Below are 20846 nucleotides of genomic sequence, written 5' to 3'. Positions count from 1 at the left end.
ATTACAAATGGCAATGTATTTAAAATGCTCATAATTAAAGCTCTTGTAACACAGTCAGCAAGAAACTTTGCTCAGTTTTATGACAATTTCTTAAAATATCCAGAATTAACAAGATTATATCAAAATCTTCAGAAAATCTAAATAATTTTAGAATACTCACATTTTATTCACTTCTATGTTAATAAGTTTGAACATATCTTCTTGTTTGAAATACCTACCATGATTCCTTAACATACCAAATATTTATTTATTTATTTATTTATTTTTACCACTCAGACTACATCATCTCCCTCTAACCCTTCCAAAGGAAGGGAAGAATGGTCATCAATGGCAAAAAACAGTTGCAATAGCAACACTCAAGAGATGATTCTCTGATTCCTCCTCATGGTTTTGGGTGCTCTACACAATCAGAGAACCTTCTCTAGTAACATACTATAGAAATGTTCCCGGAAAGTATAGTCTTACCAAATATCTCTTATTCATATTTCTCTTACCTTAAGTAGAAAAAGTAATTGTTATAAGATGCCTTTGCTCTTCAAAGATATTTTATATCTATTTTCCTTTTCTCAGATTAAGATTTTATTTAATTTTTTAATTTTTTATTTCTGCAAAGTTTTGTTTTATATCTACTAAAATGTCAAAAACAAGTTACCAAGTAGCAAGTATATCAAAACTTCAAACAAAACTTAGCTGGCCTGATTATAAAACTTAGCTGACCTGAAAACTGACATAAAATAATTTTAATCATTTTCTAGACGGACCAATTAAACAATATACAGTCTGAAAAAGTAAACCACTTCATATTATGCATGAAGACTGATGGTTTCAACTTTGTCGAGGCGGAATTTGCATTCAGTACACCTGAAATAATTATCTTACATGAAATAATTATTTTTTGTTCTCATTAAGTAGTTATAAAAATCTATTACCAAAATATTTCAGAGACCTAATACTCCTTGAGACTTATATCATTTGGTGTAATCTTGACCTTTTAAGTAAGTTTACCTGACTCAGAGATACTTTCGTTGCACAAATTGCATAAGCAACTGCCATTTATCTCAATATTTTGCAAGACCAAGTCATTTACTTTCCCCTCTTTAGATAACATGAGCTAATTCTAATTAATAAATACAGCTAGGATAAAAGTTTGAGTCAGATTTTATGACTTTATATATATAAGCATATATATGTTTCAAACGAGTTTTCATTAACCATAATTATCTCAGGCCATGAACATTTGGGGCCTATATATTCTAACAATTCCATTCAGAAGCTGGACAAAAGTAAAAAGAAAACAAACATGAACTCAGGAACAGAAGAATTATTTTAGTATTCACTAAAATTTGGGGTATCAATGACAATCACATTTACAAAACTACAAGAATATTCTTTTATTTAATAGTCCCAGACTTCTGCTTCAAAAATATTTTCCATAATGTTACAGAGATCATATCTTTATTTGTAAAATATGCAACCTAATTCTAAGTCTAAACTGGGTCTTGGCTTATAAAATAAACCCTTTACTAGAGATTGCTTATCTTACTTTCTATAGTTCCTAGACCCTAATTCTTCCATTACCCACCTTTTTTTCTTTAGGTTTATGATCATTTCTAACAGTGCAATTTTTGAAACCCAGGAGAGTTTATTGTGACACTGAAACATTAAGATGCTTGATCTCAGGTGTTAAAAAAAATTGTTTTGATAGCCAAAATATTCTTACATTATTCTTTACCTTAAGACCAGGCAAAAGAATAGCATCAACATATTAGCAGTGTTCAGACAAGCTCAAAATCACAGTATATGAACAAAACGAAGCAAGGATAGAGTACTCGTTTTAACTCTCCAATGGATCATGGGGCGTGTAAAAGAACTCAAACTTTTCTAACTAGAAAAGACCTAAGTCTCTAAACTTTCTAGATTATACATTTCTCTGATCTCTAGCAATGATTCTGTTACCCCTATTAGTTAACTGGTTTAATTCAAGCATATATTAAACCAGATATAAACACAGTGGCTTCTAATCTAATCTGGCTTCAACCTTCCAAACTTCTCACAAGGTACCTTCTACATAGTAATTCCTTTCTCAGCACTTTTTGGTTGTGTGGGAGCAGGAAATAACAGGCACAAACAGATTAGTTGATTCAAAGATCCAGGTAAAAGTCCACAACTATTCTCACTACCAGAGAGGGCTAACAGAATTATCCAAAATCCACTGGGATATGGGGTCCAGATAAAGGAGAAAGGAATTTCCTCATAGTTGACACATAGACACATGGTTGATCAACTTAGCCTCAAGCATTTCTCCAACCCATTAGGAGTGATATTTGAGGTGCTGGTGTGTCAGACTAGAAGACAGACTCCAAGGCTAAGAGGCTTTGACAGTTAAGATGCTTTAACTAAAAGTTTCCCAATTCCCACAGCAGACTCTGTAGAGTTTCAACCCTTAGGATGGGCTTGGATGGTGGTAGACGCATGAAGGTGCCTTTCTCTGCCATCCCCAGCCACGTGGCTCTGCAACCCCCTTCAGCAGGCGGGTATCTGGGTTCAGGAAAGCGGCAGATATAGAACTCACTCACAGGCAGACTTCCAGAGAGATAACATCTTTATTGCCCTGGCCAACATCTGTGGCCTATATCATAAACCTATTTAAGCACATGCCATTCTTGGCTTGCCCTGTGTCTTAACTTCTTTCAGTCATGTCTCCTCCAACCTCCATACTGGCAAATCCTTTAATTCCTTGCCCTTCTGGTCAAAGGCCTTATCTAACCTTCCCAAGACCACTCCCAAGAATGGGCGGGTCTTGCAGGTAGTTACACGTAAATCCGGGGTGAAGTCACAGACTCCACTCCTTTTTTTATACCAGGATGGGTGAAAATAAAATTTCAAATGTTATTTAGTTGACTGGCAATTTGTTCTTGCAGAATAGGGTTTTTCTGGGAGAAAACAAGAATAGGTATGAGCCCATGAAGAGTTCTACATATTGATTTCTGACCATTTTTTTGTTTCCAACAAAAATAGATCAAGCTGCAGTTATAGTATTATAATTCAGAAAATCACTCTGAATGATTGTTCCAACATCCCTAATTTATATTGGAGCCAAGTTTAGAAAAGGAGGTGGTCCTTCTTGAAATTGTCAGTGTTTTCAATGGTGAAAAATGATTTAATTAGTTCTAAGAACTCAGAAACTTGGCTTTGGAATATTAGCTTTCACAAAGTGTCCTCTGAAGAAATCAGATTCCAGGAAGTTCACTATATTGAAGTTTTCTGCTACAATACACCAGATTGGTCAGACATCTTTGGCCCTTGGCAGGTACCAATGCCATTTTCTTAGAATGGCTTAGTACAGTCTCCCTATCTTTGACTCACTTCAGGACTTATAAGATAATACCTAGCTAAAACCCTAAGCAAAGGTGTTCCCCCAACTTCCTCTTCCCAGTAACCTCTTCCTATAATATGTTAAAAAAAAATAACCACTGAATGGTTATTTTTGTATCTTACTGGACCTTTCCCCTCCTGGGATTGGGTGTTGGTTTGAATAAAGAAAGATCAGGCCTGGCTTTTGGAGGATACAGAGGGAGCACATGGCAGAAAGGAGAAGCCATGAAGCAAAAAGCAGACTGACTCCAATGAATCTCATTCCTAACTGGCTTTGTATTATTTCTTTGCCACTAACCTGCTCCATCAGACCTGTCCTCCTAAGGGTTAGAAACACAGTGTTTGGAACAGTCTCACCAACTCTTAGATATTTTTATTTTACAGGGACTAAACTTCAAATAAATATCATTAATCAGAATTATACCATTTCTCAATGAATTTGGAGATCTGGCACTCTTGGTATAAGTTTTAACTCCAGTGATAAGGTATGGCATTCTTAGATGAATGGTCCTATTTTTGTCATTTTGGTATCTGGATTTACAATGGTCAAGAAAAATGTCCTCTCTCCTAGGAAGTTCCAAAAAATATATGTGTCTACCTATCAAATAGGGTCTTCTGAAGAGAATGATATTGACCAAGACCCATTTTTCATTACTAAATATAAAGGCTTCTCACCTTTCTCCTCCCCTTAGCAATCAAAGGAGTCCCACCTACTAAGAATATGAGATCTGAAGGTAATATTGGCAAAGGATTCAAGGCTGCTTCAAAAAATATATATATCTGAAAAAAACACCGTATCCATGGTACTATCACTTCAGTTCCATAACCACCTCTTTTTATTTTTTTGGTTTTTGGTTTTGGGGTCACACCCGGCAGCATTCAGGGGTTACTCCTGGCTCCACGCTCAGAAATCGCTCCTGGCAGGCTCAGGGGACCATATGGGATGCCAGGATTCGAACCACCGTGCTTCTGCATGCAAGGCAAACACGTTACCTCCATGCTATCTCTCCAGCCCCATAACCACATCTTTTTAATGGAGAAGATGGAGGGTTTCTTTTCTCAGATATTCATATCACTTTTTAAATTGTAGCATATAGCCTTTGAACTTATAAAATTTGGGGGAGATAACCTCATTTGTATCCTTTTCCATCTCATGTTTGTCATTTAGTTACCAATTCTTGTTGGAATATCTTGTTGGAATATCCTTTACTCTCAATTGAATTTTTATTCTGACATTTAATTCAATCAGAGCTTTTAGCAACATGCCTGACCATTATATTCATAATTTTATATTCTTTGATACTGTGTTTTAATTCCCTTTTATTCCTGCTTGCTGACCAGATGCTTATTTCTACATGCATTCTTTCTCATACCACATTGCTAAATGTAACCATCAATAATCAATGTATATTGTGAACTTTCTGTCCTCCAAATTCTCCCAATAGTTGTAAGTTGATTTTTTGTCTTCTAATTTACTTCAGTTGACACTTCTGCCAAATATTTTACCACATTGTACCGTGATTCACCATATTTTCAGCCTTGATAATTGCTTCCTCTGTGCTCACCAGTTACTATCAAGTTAATGCCACATATTTTAGGTTTGTATTTTGGTAGGACCTCATTTATAAAACTGATTACCATCACTCAGGATAGTTAAAATGTACTCTATCAGTAAGTAACCCCCAAAGTGTATGACTTCCAATAACCAAAGCAATTTCTTTACATGTTCACCAGAGTTGCTAGTTGCCATGAACTGAAAGTGTGTGCCCTCCCAAAAGTCTTAAGTGACATTGTTAAACTATTCATGCATTAATTAGGTGTTAATATAATGGGAATATTCATGGAGATGAGCCCTGTTATGAGAGCACTGCTTTTATTCTCCCTCCCTCCCTCCCCTTCACTCTCTTCTCTCTAGCTTTCTTTCCCAGTGTGTCCCTCAGGAAGACACTCAGGAAGAAAACACCCACAGGATAAGGGTTCCATGAGCTTCCATTTTCCAACTTCCAGAAAAGTAAGGGGAAAAAATGTTTGTCATTTAGTTACCAATTCTTGTTGGAATATCTGTGATTTGGACTCAGAAAGTTTGTACCATGAGTTGACATGAACAAACTTCCCTCATACTTTACTGGTCAAGGTAAAGCACATGACTGATGCACAAGCAAATACTGAAAGTCTATAATCCTCAAAATAAAGAGATTCAGAAATATTTGAAAGATGAGCAGGATTTCCAAAGCTAGATGCATAATTACCTCTTTTCTATTCCCAATTCAAATGTTCAGAATTGTGTTCTGCTTTTGGCCTTCAAGAGTTGGTTTGTAACCCAACAAGGCCAATCAGTAAATTGATTCCTCCTGACCATAGGTCAAACTTAAAAATGGCTTGCAATCCAACTTGATCCAATGATGTAATTCTATTCTTCAGGAATAAGAAACTTATTTTTATTATTTTTCATTTTTATTGAGGTGCTGCAATTTACAATACCATTAATGATCATTTCATGCTTGTATCATTCCAACACCACACTCATCACAAGGAAATCCACCATGATCCAAAGACCTCTTCTTTTCAATCTCTACTAATTCCATGATTTGTTTATTTTTTTTACCAACTCTCCAGCTTTATTGGCTTTGGTTTTCTGTTTTTCCCTTACTATGCACCTTTAAATCCCACATATGAGAGAGATCATCACTATGTATCTCTTTTCTTCTTACACAAATTGAATGAATTTTCCCTTTCTTAAAGCTTCTGGTATTTATATATATAATATACATCACAACTTATTGATATTTAAGCCATAGTTGAGCATTTGTGTTGTCATATTTTTGTCATTGTACTAAGCACTGTGATGAACATAATAGTGCATATGTACTTTCAAATTAACTATTTTGTGTTTGAGTGTGTAAATGCCAAGAAATGATATCATTGGGTCATTTGGAATTTCTACTTCTACTTTTTTGAAAGATTTCCATATTACTTTCCATAAAGGTGGAGCCAGATGACATCACACCAACAGTAAATGAGGGTTCCTTTCTCATCACAACCCTACACACCCTGCTTCCATATATTTTCATATAGGTCATTATAAGAGAGAATTTCTTTCTGGTGGGCTTGAGAATGTAACATATGAGACTGAAAATGTCATAGATGCAAAGTACAGAGAGTCCTTCCTGAAGACACTAGACTTTGAAAGCAGTAATTAGGAAGCAATAGAAGAGAGAGTGGGGTATAGCAAATAAGCGAGAGATGAGATTGAGCTGTAATAAAAGAATGGAGCCCTGAATAGTCTAAGCCAGTCTAGGACTTTTCAGTTTGGAAAGTGAGAGAATCCCTTTTTGGTTTCAGTTGTGATTGGCAGCCACAAGTGTCTTGAACAAAACATGTGCCAGGTATTTTTCCCTGAAAGGCTCAGTGCAAATCAGGACTCTCCTTGCTGGGGAGGCATTCTTGGTAAGAGCAAGAGTACAGAAAAGGAACCTTCTTTAAAGAGAGTCAAAGGTTTGGTGTGATAGATATGCAAGACCAACTTTAGGCCATGAGGTTTAAAAGGCATCAAATCAATAGAAAGTCATTAAAAATCAATCCCGTGACCATGGATGCCCTGGTTTGCTTGCCCTCATTCACCACTTCCAGCTTCTAATGCCTGAATCATTTCCCATTGATATGCGTAACATATGCCAATTTAAATTTATTGGAGCACTTCACATTTTTAAGTGCTTAAATTTGGAAAAGATGAGCTTTATGGGGCCAGCATAGTGTTGAATGACCAGAAATGTTAAGAATGTGTTGCACTTTTTGTCATTTACAAAAGGTTAAAGAGTTGGGTTTATGAAATTCAAAATGATTTAAAATCAGAGAATTGCTTTAGTATAGTGGCAGTGTTTGAATTTTGGAGTTTGTAGGAGGCTAGTTTACTAGGCATCTTATATACAGAGAGCCCATTTTCACAAATTGCTCCCTGCCCCCTGAGGCTGGGGAAAGTCACCTAACAGATGATTCAAAAATGAATACAGTGTTAACTTTTAAATTTGTGATTTAATTCCCAAGACACTTGGGCTTCTGATAACCATGATATATAATGATTTCAAATATTTAGCAAACTCATATTCTTAAAAGAATTCCACTCTCAAATTAAAACTCATTTAAAAAATTGAAGTGATTTTAATTGGTCTTCTCTCCGGGCTGGAAAAATCTTATTTCACTTTTTAAAACATTAATTTTTTGTTTTGCCCTGCTTGTTAAAGACGCATCTGTAAGTTATTCCAATCAGTGCTGCGATTTCAGAATCTTAGATCACACAGTCAACACTGAAACCTGCAGAATTTCAAACCACTGCACAAACAGGTGAGCACTTTGCAGATTTTCTCATTATTCTAGTGTGCTGTGCCCCTTCCAATTCTGCAGATGCTAACTGTGGGGATACAAGAGATCAATTAAAAAGGAAGAGGACCAGCTCCACCCCACTCAGTCATGGAAGCAGGACAGCCTCTCATTTGCTACAGGAAGACCATCCCTTTGGAAGTTCACCTTTGGTTCAGCACTCTAAATAAACTCCCCCTCTCTGACTTCAGCTTCATCAGTAATATTTAATTTTAACAATTATTTTTTGTCTTTGCATATTTAAGATTGGCATGAAATTTCAAATGTGGTCATCTTCTCCTTAAAAGGAGATATTCATGATTAAATAAATGAACACTCCACAATTTTTAAGTCATTATTTTAGAGGCACTTGCTTTGCTTGCAGCTGACCCTGACCCAAATTTGGTCCCCTGAACAATGCCAGAGTGATTCCCTGAGCACAAACCAGTAAGCATAAACCTTTATCACAGCCAGGTGTGGCCAAAGCTAAAATAAAATAAATCATGACATTAAAAGAGTCACATTTTGTGAGGATGATCAAAAACTAAAACTTACGTGGAATGAGAATATAATATAAAATCTAAATATAGAGATTTCTCCAACATAATCCATTGGCTCATTCATTGGCCCATTCTTGCCTATGTGCCAAATTCTCAAGGACTAGTGTCAGCCTTTGTAGATCCTCGCCATTTCCAGGATTTTTCAAGGATGTGTCACAGAGCAATCTTCCTTTCATCACCCCACCCTGTCACAATGGCCCTTTGCAAGCCCCTGGTAGCAAATGCCAGCCCTTGCCTTCCCTGCAAGTAGAGGATGTGGTGAGGATCCACTGCCTTCCTCCATCTCATTGTTCTGAGATTCAGGAGATCAGGGTAAAAAGAGGGAAAAGCAACTTTGCTCCAATGAGGCATTTTATCAAGAAAAATCCGTTAAGAAATTGGTTGTTACCTGCAGATAACAACTGGTTTGTTAGCTAATAGCTGGGGGCAAAGCCAAGACCAGTTACAGCTCCAGCTGTCCAGTCATTAGCTGCAGTAAAGACTGATTTTGAGAAGGTTATTGCTGTGGTAAAATATCCTCAAAAGATTATAATAGCAATAGTGTATGGGGGGAAAAAATCTTAGTGGCTATAGTATGAATGAATGGCTGCATTTGAAAAATTGGTCATTCCCTGGCGGTTCATAACCGATTTTCCACCAGTCAAAAGCAAGTTGTGCTCTGTTAGGTTTATTGTACAAGGCAATAAAAATATTGGCCAGGTTAAATTGTCAGTGTGTTATGGCATTAACCATTCTTTTACTGTGTTTAATTTAAGCATTATGATGATTCATTATGGAAGAACGTGTCCCATGCAAATGAAGAGACATGAGTGTCAAAAATATGCAGCATGTTTTTTAAAGCAAAATTAATTTTTATTTGACGGCTTCTGTGGGTGGAAGGACATCTAAGATGTGCGAAAAGTGTATATACCCTTTTTTAAAATTGCTATGGCATTCTGAGAGATTGAGTCGTGACAGTACAGTTTCCCAGAGCATCTGTTAAGTCTTAAACCAAGCGTCCTTCCGGTCCTCAGAACTCAACAGATGACTAGTAGTCACTATGCTCACCTCACAGACCTAACCCATCCTTTAGTTTGCCCTTAGCCTTTGGCTCCAAATGACCATCAACGCCATATTGATGATTCTTGGGAAAAAAAAAAAAAAAAACATCGCTGGGCTGGACCTGAGCTCTGTGTCTGGGCTGTGTGTCCAAGAACAGATGTACCCTTCCTAAAAAGGCCCTATGATGGCCAAGGCAGCTGGTGTTTGAGACCTTCTGCTCTGAAGAGGCATCACATGGCCAAGATGTCCCTCTCGGTTTGGTGCCTAAGCAAAGCCTTGGCTGAGCACCATTGGCTGCCAATGCAAGCCAAGAGGTACCGGCACACAACTCTTGACACAAAACAGGGGCTAAAATCTTAAAGATCCTCCCTCAATCAGCACAGCACTCTTCCTGTGCCCCTGTGGCACAAGAGAAGTTTCCATAAGGGAACACTGTCTGCACCACTATTATTCCCACCCCCAGGATTCAAGAATCCTGAGCTTCTTAAAAAGACTGAGACTTCCAGGAGTCACACCTGAGCACAACTAGATATGGCCTAACCACTCCCCAAAAGACACATTGGGACTGCCTTTAATGAAGGGTGTCACAAAATGTGCCGCCCTGAGAATGCAGAGCTCACACCCCCTACACAGAGTCTACGCCATAACCCACCTAGTCCCCCTGCCCATTTCCCTACTGTACTCCACTTTGGTGTCCTTTTTGGAATCCTCTCCTGCCTGCTTCCACCTTCCCCACAAAATGCTCCAGTGTCAGCATCCAGGATCTTCAACAATCACTGGTAGAAGGTAAAAGAACTGCTATCTTGCCCAGTTTCTCATTTTAAAAGACACTGCATAGGGGACATGGAGGAATAGTATAGTGGGAGAAGTGTTTGCCTTGCATGCATCCCACCCCCAGGTTTTATCCCTGGCAACTCAGATGGTCTCCCAAGCACCACCATGAGTTAATTCCAGAGTGCAGAGCTAAGAGTGATACCTGAGGGGCGGAGGATGACGCAGCTGTAGGGCGATTGCCTTGCACATGGCTGACCTAAGCCGAACCTTGGTTCCATCCCCCAGAATCCCATATGGTCCCCCAAGCCAGGAGAGATTTCTGAGCGCAGAGCCAGGAGTAATCCCTGAGCGTCACCGGGTGTGGCCCAAAAACAAAACAAAACAAAAGAGTGATACCTAAGCATCGCTGGGTATGACCCCTCCAAAAAAAATTCTTTTTGGTTTTGGGGCCACAACCAACAGCACAAAGGGGTTACTCCTAGTTCTGCATTTGGAAACCTTTCCTGGTAGGCTTGGAGGACTGTATAGGATGTCCTATTGAACCTGGGTAGGCCATGTGCAAGGCAAATGTCCTATCAACTGTGCTATTGCTCTGCCCCCCCCCAAAAAAAAAACTTTTAAAAAGAAAAGCATCTTTGCCTTGCACACAGAAGGATGGTGGTTCAAATTCCAGCATCCCATATGGTCCCCCATGCCTGCAAGGGGCAATTTCTAAGCACTGAGCCAAGAGTAACCCCTGAGCATCAAATGGGTGTGACCGAAAAACCAAAATAAGTAGATAAATAAAAATAAAAAGCACCATAACTTTCAAGAGGCACCTGAGCATCCAGGACCTACCAGGAGCAACCTTTTCAGCCACACATCCAGAGTTGTGCAGCAAGAGATGGTGTGGAACTAGCAATGAAAAGACTCCCAAAGAGCACTTATGCTGGAAGCCCTGATCACTCAGTGTACCTGGCCACACACCTGAGGAGAAACAGGCCGAATGGAGACCCTGCTGAGGGTTCCACAGGTCTGGACTCACCTCATGAAGCCAGAGACGGGGGGGGGGGGGGGGCATCAGCATCACATTCTCATGTCATACCTGCACACATGCACTCGCCCACTATTTCAACTCAGCAGCTACAACCAAACCCACACACTGGTTACATTCATTGCTCATGACTGGAGCTGGAAGAGGATATTCAGAAGCAGCTGACTCAGTTCCTGGTGTGAACTGAGTCCAGGTCTTCAAGTAGCACAGAGAGCGAGCACAGCAGTCTCTTTCTTTTCTTATGGTTCACCCCTGGTATTCCGGGGAATCTCTCCCAATCCTAACCATTCCTGAAGATCAACCTTCTAATACCACCTCCCAATGTTTAGCCATCAATGTGACTATGACACACACACAACTATATGAAGTCCACTCACACACAGACACCCTGACATGCATCTCTCCATTTTCATGTGTGTGCATGCACTGTACCCCACAATGCCTATGTGTACAGACACCCAAGGTACACACTTTGTACTTACACGCATGCAAGTATGCTCACATTCCCATGAGCAACCACACATATTGCACCCTCATAGATGTATACACATCCCCAAATGCACATACTGTGCCATACATGTGCATATATGTACACTGTCATCATTCTTGGTCATATGCAAGCATCAACTCTCTTCGCTCCTATGCATATCCCATCTTCTATACTAACATATACCCACATGTTATATCCCCTACATATACACTCTACTCATAATTTACACAATACACAAAGTGCATAAACTCACAGGTTCACACACAAGTTCACACTTACATCCACGCACAACCATTCTCATATTTATTCACTACGTTCATTATTAGCTTGGTGGCAAGCCAGATGGGTGTTGAACTAACCAAATCAGTGATGACTGTTCATGACGGTTTCATAGTTTTGACACAAAGCCAACACTGTTCAAAAAGCCATTGGCAAACTGGGTATGGTACCTGAACTCCATGGAATGGGCATCCAGAGCCTGACCCGGGGAAAACTGAAGAGGACAGGCTGTGAGCTCTGCACTCTCATGCATAGTCTCAGGCTAGGAGCATAGAACATCACTTTCTTAGGCAATTGAAATCACTTAGATGGGATGCCCAGTCACAGGCCCAGGGCAGAAGGGCACCTGAGTAGCATCTGCACCCTTCAAGCTGGGAGAGATCAAGGACAGCTCTCATCTTGCAGCACAGGCACCACACTGGACCAGGAAACAATGCACTAGGGGACGAGTGAAAGCATAGTGCTGGCCCTCCAGTGCCTCTTCAGTACCCCACAACCTGTCCCTGCTCTCCTCCAGTCTCCTTACCCCCTACTGTGCCCACAGGACTCTATCTCAGCAGCAGCACAGAGTGGCAGAGCCACAGAGGAGAACTCCAGCCCCCTCTTTCTCAAAGGAAGTCAATAACCCTATCTCTCACACCCAGAGCTCCAGGATTTCTGAGACCCAGAGTTTCTAAGTTCTAGATTCTATCTGTTCTGTTCTATCTCTGCACCCTGGGTCCTCTGAAAAACCAGAGCAATGAAACTCTTAGAAGGGTTACAACACTCCCCTTTTTTCACACTCTTACACAAATATATATATTCCTACACACAATCAGATATATTTTTTTATTTATTTTTTTTTGGTTTTTGTGTCACACCCAGAGGTGCTCAGAGGTTACTCCTGGCTGTTTGCTCAGAAATAGCTCCTGGCAGGCACAGGGGACCATATGGGACACCGGGATTCGAACCAACCACCTTTGGTCCTGGATCAGCTGCTTGCAAGACAAATGCCGCTGTGCTATCTCTCCGGGCCCACAATCAGATATTTAAAATTTAAACACAATTACAAATAAAGTCTCTCTCACATATACATAAAACACACACACACACACACACACCTACCTTCCTAGGTCCTCCTTCTGCCTCCTATTTACCTCTCATGGGGCTGACAGCTTTAGTTTTCAAGGCATATTTTCATTGGGGATATCAGAGCCTGTTTTTGACATGGAAGATACGGAATAAGGACTGAAGGGGGTGCAGAGTGTGGTGCTATATCTTGTGAAAAGGGTCCAAGCAGTGGTCACTGATGGAGGGCAGCTATTGATGCCTACATCATTCACTTCTGGGACCAGCTTCATGGCAAAACTGGCAGCAGCTGTTTTCATCTTCAGGGGTCTCGCAAATCTGCTCTGGCCCCATGAACTCTGAGAGCAAGCACCTCAGACAGCACCCGATCTGAATGTGCCTTTAAAACTGCTCCACCACCTTCTGCTTTAATCCACCCACATACATCATTTTGTATCAAGGATTAATTTTATCATTGTATTTGCTAAAACTTTATTGCAACATGTTGTGTTATATCCTTATGCATTTTGCAAGTGTAATACAAAAAAAATGAACAAAATGATATATAATTCTTATTTATTTTTATTACTAGCCAAGTAGACATTCTAGTCAGAAAAGTATAGCCCCAGACAAGTCTGTATGTATTTCAACACAATGGTTTAGCACAATTTACTTTAGGAATATGTCACCCACAAACAGCTATTTTTTTCTGTTCAGAGAGGTGAGAGCTGGAATGATGCTCTTAAATTAAAACTCCTTCAATTTCAGCGTTAACAAAGCGCCATTTTCCCCAGATCTTTCCATAGCAAGCCTGTGAGTATTGTGGCATCTCAGCAAAAGCCTAACCGGTCCCTGCTCTACTTTGTTCTCAAAATCCGCATTTGACTAATTCTGTACTCGAATAATTGCTAAATCAAAAGAATTTATTATCCCTGAAACTTTAAATGAGAAGGAAAGAAGAGGAGGAGGTTAGCACTGAACCTTACAATGATAAAACTCAACCACAGTCATGCACACCACAATCCACGGTCTCCAGGAGAAAACAGGCCACACGGGAGGAAGCTGTTCAGAACCAGTGCAGCCATATTGCCCTTACACTGGGCATAAAGGAACTGTTGTTGAACTCATTCTTGGGAAAGAGAATGGACAGCTCTGTTCTTTTCTGTTACCCTCTTAAATTAAGCATAATTCTTCATATTTGGTTGGAAATAATTTGGTTTTATTCTTTTTCCCCTTATTAGAGGTCTCTTGCCCTATTTCAGGATTTTTTTTTTCAAATCACTCCAACAAAAAAATGAATGAAGAGGAGACAGAAGGAAAGAGCAAAAAGGTAAGAAAAGAAAAGTAGAGGGCCAGAGTGATACAAAAGCAGTAGGGCATTTGCCTTGCAAAGGCCAATACAGGATGGATTCCGGTTCGATTCCCAGCATCCCATATGGTCCCCTAAGCCTGCCAGGAGCAATTTCTGAGCACAGAGCCAAGAGTAACCCCTGTGCACCACTGGGTGTGACCCACCCTCCAAAAAAAAAAAAAGAAAGAAAGAAAAGGAAAGAAAGGTAGACAGGTCAATTAAGAAGTCAATTAAAGAATATTCTGTTAGAGTTGAGGGTTGAAGTTTAGACTGAATGATAATCTAGCCCACAAGGCCTGGCTAGCACCCAGAGATTTGCATTACTTGCAAGGGCCTTGCCAGACTTTTACATGGTACTAGTTTTATTTTAGCTCCTATCTCCAGGTACACAATCACAAAGAATGGGGGAAATCAGGCTAGCTCCATGGCTTATTATTTCCCAAATGTTTGTAAAACCCAGCTGGGGTACAGGAAGAGGAGAGAGGGTGGGCAGTGCTGGGGATACACGTTTGTTTGTGACTCCCACCAAGCAGAAGTTCCCATGTGGGTATAGGGTCCATAGCATCAGATCTAGTCCCATTCCAGTTTTTCCTGGACAAAGCCCTATCCAGAACCTGGGAGTGGCAGCCTAGGTGCAGGAGAAAAGTCTCTCTGGTCAGTCCATCCCTCTGGCCACGTCCCTAATTTGCACAAAGCCTCAATCTGGATCCCTCCCCTTCTGTATCTAGTTCCTACTGCTCATCTCTCTACTGTTTTGGTTTTCTCCATACCATTTCCTCAGACCTCCCAAAAGTCCCATGCCTCCTTTTTTTTTTATTCCTCCTCTTTTTCTTTGCATGCAGATGCCTGCTGGACCTCTTTCTTGGTAAACTGTGCTGTGTCCTTCAGGCCAGCTGTGTCTTTCTTACTCAGCGTGATCTTGGCCACCTTCACTACCTTGCCCTCTACCCCATGCCCTCTTTCTTGTTAGGCCTCTGTTCTCTGTGGCCTGCAGGAGTCACACTCTCTCCTTCAGAGCAGTCCAGATAGTGGAGAGGCTCCTTCATTTGTGTGATTAATTGACCGATATTACCTTTCCCTCCGGAGGCTGGAGTACAAGGTTTATGCTTATTTTCTGTTCTTCATTTTGTCTTAGAACCTAGAGCAAAGCAAGCAGGCATAAGGAGAAGTTACTCAATAAAATTAATTTTAAATGTCTATTAGCAAAATTAAAATTGCAAAATAGGAAATTATTTACAAGACAGATAATTGACGCATAGACAGTTGGGTTAGCACCCTCAATGTATAGGAAATATTTTAAATAAAAAAGGATTCTGAGAGATGAATGAGCACATATGGGCCCACCTCCTTTAGGACTCAAGTCTTCCTGTACATCTCTATAGAGTTATTCCACCACTCACTCCTCTCCAGGGACCCCAGTCTGCCCTATATTCTTGCCCCCAACCCAAGGATCAGTGCTTTAAAGAGCTACCTAGTATCCTCGGGCTGACTTGGCTTGGCAAATGATGCAATGAAAGGTTCCAGGAAGGATGGCAGCTACTCCAGTACCTGGTGTGGTTCTCTGCCATCCTTATGGCACTCAAGGAGACTTCCTCTAAAACTCCTTTTTGTGAAAGGAGTTTTCTGTTTGTAATCTGAGTCAGTCCTATTTTGTATTCTGAATTTAATTAATGGAACTCCCATCCCAACTTTCCCTGTACTGACTTTCTTAAAGCTCCCAAGTTATGCTAAGCAGGGCTCAAGAGCCCCTCCCAGAGATTCTAGGATAATCAGGCTAAAGTTTGATGCAAGAGTCTGAGAACATGGTCCTATTTGAACTTGTGGTGCAGATGACTACCTGGGCCACCCCAGCAATGCTGGACATCTCCAGGACCACACCTATTATTGGGGCTGTGGTTCTCTGAGGCCTGCAGGAATCGTACACCCTCCTTCAGAGCAGTCCAGGTAGTGGAGAGACTCCTTCAATGGTGTGAATATTATCTTTCTCTCCTGAGGCAAGGTTTATGTACATTTTCTGTTCTTTCTACACCTTTGGTGTGAGACCCAGGAGACAATATGATGTTTGGGATTCAACCAGGTTGGCTGCATGCAACCTTTCCTGGCTCCAAGCTTTTAATTTGACCTCACTCCTGGCCTTAGATTATTCCCCCTGCTTCTTTTTCTTTGGCCTTCATCTCTTCTACCTGAATACTATTGTGCAGGTGTATATTTGTTTTCCACACTAACCCTTTTGAAGCAGATGGGTGCATGTACAGCAATGTCTGTCATTTCTGACACCATCCTCACTGCAAGTGATGGTGACCCTTAGGAGGCCTTAGAGGTATGTCCAAAGAGGTGGATGAGAGCAGTAGAATATGGAGCAAGAAGAAGATAAGACATAAAGATTCCTTGTCAGGGCTGAAGATTTGAGGAGGAAGAGAGGCTTGTTCCTGACCAAAGATTGCTCACCAGGAAGTCCAAAAATGGATTGTGACCCAAGGTTAGGCTAACTGAGGTATGGGGCAGGGCATGTGAGCAGAGCTGGGAGAGAGATGAGGGCACCACATGAGGCACCTGCACCTTGCAAAGTTCTGCTCAGTAGAGCATATGCCCGTTGGTCTATTCACAATCAGTTCATCCATTTGCTTCACTGACCATCGGTCTTCAAGCAAACAAGCAGGAATGACAGGAGCCAGAAGAGAATGGTAATGTAGCCAATTCACGATCTGAAGAAGCTGTGGGCACAGGGCCAAAGAGTATTCTTGGATGGGACTTTTTTGTTTCCAGTGCCCTATTGGAAACCAGCTGCAATTCTTTTTTTAAGTACCATTCCAGCTGACCTTTTGAAATGAAAGATTTGTATTTCAATGCAAAATCTGCATTTTGACTCTAACAAGACTCAATTTTCTGTCCTTGGTTGTTCTTCTCAGACCAGCTAATTCTTTTGACAACCTGTAAATTTTCTCAAAACCAATGGCAGGGCCACATATATGCAGATAATGACAGCTCAGAAGTGCCCCCACAAGGACCAAGGAAAAAAGCTCTGGACATGAACAAGACATCTGGCAAAAAAAAAGCCATTCTAGACTGCCTAGTGGCCAGAGAAGTGACACAGAAAAGTGAGCAATCCAAATCTGGGGACAGGCCAGCACAGCATTCATTCCAGGAATCTAGTGATCTCTGCTCTCCAACAGGCAGTGATCAAAATCAATATTCACTAAGAGGAAGGAAGGATGGACAGAAGGACAGATGAATGTAGGGAATAATTGAGATTGATGGAAGGATGTAGGGAATAATTGAGATTGATGAAAGGATTATTTGTGGGAAAGAAGGACAAAGATAAAGACTAGCAAGGACTGTAGACCAATGGGGGTGCTGGTCCAGAGGCAGATCCACTTCAGCACAGGAAGTGGTCCGGTGGATGCTGCTGTGAGATTTCAGAAAATGCTGCCAGCACCATTTAGGAACCCCAGACTGTCCATCCCAGCTCTGACTGCAGGTGCTCAACATGAGTCATCTCTCATAAGAAGGAAGATATTTGACATGATGCCAATTCCTTGGCTTTGGGCTGCATTAAAAATGAACCCCACTGAAGGACATGCTGGAGAAGGGAGGAGTGTACTGAGAGCACACAGGAGTGGTCTCTAAAAGGTGAAAGTTTTTACCTCAAATTTTCCTGGCTGAGTGGCACATGTAGCCATCTGCATCCAGTCACTGAGGACCCGAGACAAGAGAAGAAAGAAAGCTGAAGGAAACGGAGGGCACATCTATTTTCTGCCTGAGCTGTGACAATTTTCTCCTATCCTGGCAAGGGGGTTTCTCTACCAGCATTCTTGATTTTCAGGCCTTCCATCTCAGACTAGGACTGAGGGCTGAGGTTTTGCTGTTCTCAGACCAAGTGATACAGACTGCAGCTATACCCAACTTTCTGGGCCTCTGCATTCCCAAAATCAAGATTTTGCCCCCCATGATTACATGAACCTATGCTCTCTGAGCATCATATCCCATCAGAGTTGTTGCCCATTCTTGGTAAGAATGACAAATAATAACCATGCATGAGAAGAGAGATTTGGGACCCACTCTACCAGACGGGTCACAGAGTTTCCTGCCCTGACCTTCCCATTGTACTGGTGATCTGTGAAGATAGATCAATACTAAACTAGAGATGAAGATTCTCCCCATTCTTTTTTATTTGTTTGTTTTGGGGGGCCACCTGCAGAGGCACTCAGGGGTTACTTCTGGCTCTGCACTCAGAAATCGTTCCTGGCAGGCTAAGGGACCATATGGGATGCCGGGGATCAAACCCAGGTCATCCTGGTAGGCAGTGTGCAAGGCAAACATCCTACCAATGTGCTATCATTCTGGCCCCTCCCCCATTCTATTCATCAAAAACATACACAGGAAGTGCCCCCTCCGTCTCTCTAGTGACCCCTAATGAACTTTCAATTTCATTGAAAGAGTTGGGGCTGGAGCAATAGTATAGCAGATAAAGTGCTTGCCTTGCATGTGGCCAACACTGGTTCAGTTGCACCACTCCATAAGGTCCCCCAAGCCTACCCAGAGTAATTCCTGAACAAAGAGCCAAAATTATGTCCAGAGCATTTCTGGATGCAGCCAAGAAAAACCAAATAGATAAAAAGAAATAGTGGTGGTATTGCCACTCTAGTTCTCTTCGCAGGAAAGGGGTGAGTGGGGTAGAGTGAAACTTGACTGATGTTCCAGGGTTGCCCCAGTTTACCCTGCTGAAGGCATCAGTCTAAGACCAGTTCTCTCACCACACTCGACTGCAAGATTGAAGGCTAATTTGTGCAGAAGCCTTGGTGTTGTTCTCTTGGTAAGGAGTGAGGTTTCCTACCTCATCTGTCAGCAGAGCTGGAGAACTTCTGGACAGTATGGATCTCTGGCACTGTTCAGGGGTAGGAGGGAGATGCTATCCCATTCCCCTCCCCACTACACCTACTCTCCATTTCCATTTCACTGTCTACCTGGAGGGCAATAAAAGGTCCAGAGCCAGCTCACCTGCCTGGCCATGGCCCTGTGTATGACCTCTGATCACTGGTGGGCAACCGAGGTGGGCCTGAGCAGGCATGAAGAGACCAGATCTATTCTTGGCACCAGTGGGAGGGAGCAGCTTTGCATAGAGGCCCAAAACTGGAGGATGAATGTGGCCTGAGAAGTCCCAAGAAGGCCCCAGAAGGTGGGGAAGATGAAATCCCAAAGACATTTAACCAGGCTAAAGTCTGTTCCCATGACTCAAACATTCCCACAGCTTTTAACTTGGGTTTTTGCCACTTAAAGTTCAAGAAGTTTGATAAACATGAAAGAAACATCATGGAATGCCTTGGAAAAAATATCTCTTGGGCTAAGATCTTGGTGCCCATATCCAAGGTAGGGTTGGATGATTGCAGAGGAGGGTAATAAAGGTGGGCACTGCTCAGCCTGTATCACTCAGCCCTGTTGGCAGATAGAGCCTCCTTCCCAAGGGCTTCACAGGGAAGCTGTCCAAAGACCCTACAGAGCCCTTGCTCCTTGCCAGCTGCAGTAAACTGGTGTAGGAGAGCTTGGGAAGGCCCACCCCCAGAAAATACACCAAGCTTAACTCCTAGTCACTGGCTCTACTCTTCTCTGCATGGTAGACAGCTGTTCTTCTGGCCCAAAGATGATAAAAAATCTAGACAGAACCAAACAAGGTCCTAGCCTCCCAGTCCTAGACCCTGCCTTTCCTCAAACAATGGTCTTTCTACTTTCCCAGTGGCCTCCCTCCAGAAGACACTGCCCTCTGCTCAACACTTTTGGGAGATTAGGGAATAAGTAGCTTCTAGTGGGCACCAGACTCTTCTTAATGGAAAGGTAGGGATGTATCCTGAAAGAAAGCTAGTGGAGCTAAAGGAACACTCCTTCTCTCCTAAGTCCCTATTCTGCACTTCCATTCTTCCAACAAACTCCAGATACCCCACTCAAGAGCTTGAAGCACTGTAGACATGACCCACTCCACCCAATTATAGACACACACACACATGCATACACATACACACACACACACACACACACACACACACACACATTCTTCCACCCCACACACCTCACCAGCCAAGTAGCCATATGCCTTAGGCCACACTAAGTCAGAGTTAACAGTCAGGAAACTGGCCCCCCAACATATCCTTGGAACTTTTTCTGGGACTCAGCCCTTTCTGTTTATGTCCTCTAGGCTATGCACCTCAGCCATGACAGCCCCCAAATGTCTGCAGACATTGCTAAGTATTCATGGTGCAGGTTGCAGGGAGCACACTTGACCCCAATAAAGAGCCATAAAGCAAAGCTCCTGCATGAGAAGGCACAGGGGGGTGGGGGGGTAGGGGGAAGAGGCCCAGAGCAAGGTGTGGGTATAGGGCCATAGGTCTTTGCAAGGAACACAAAACAAAACCTTTGAGAGATTGCTAATGGGCAGGGTCCAAAGCAAGAACCGCTCCCACTTAGGAGCTGGGATAGAGCTGGTCCTTCTACCTCTGCCAGACACAGACTTGGCCAGAGGCATGGATTCCAGTTTACATTCCACCCATG

The 20846-nt window shown here is 41.8% G+C and overlaps 1 pseudogene; it reads right to left on the bottom strand.

The window, feature by feature from the left end:
- Positions 1–267: 267 nt before the first annotated feature.
- Positions 268–463, bottom strand: LOC126028936 (uncharacterized; annotated as a pseudogene).
- Between the last annotated feature and the right edge of the window lie 20383 nt (positions 464–20846).

Source organism: Suncus etruscus, chromosome 14 (assembly GCF_024139225.1).
Source record: "Suncus etruscus isolate mSunEtr1 chromosome 14, mSunEtr1.pri.cur, whole genome shotgun sequence".
Taxonomy (NCBI): Eukaryota; Metazoa; Chordata; class Mammalia; order Eulipotyphla; family Soricidae; genus Suncus; species Suncus etruscus.
The sequence above is the reverse complement of the archived record's forward strand: the minus strand, read 5'-3'. Positions and strand labels throughout refer to the sequence as shown.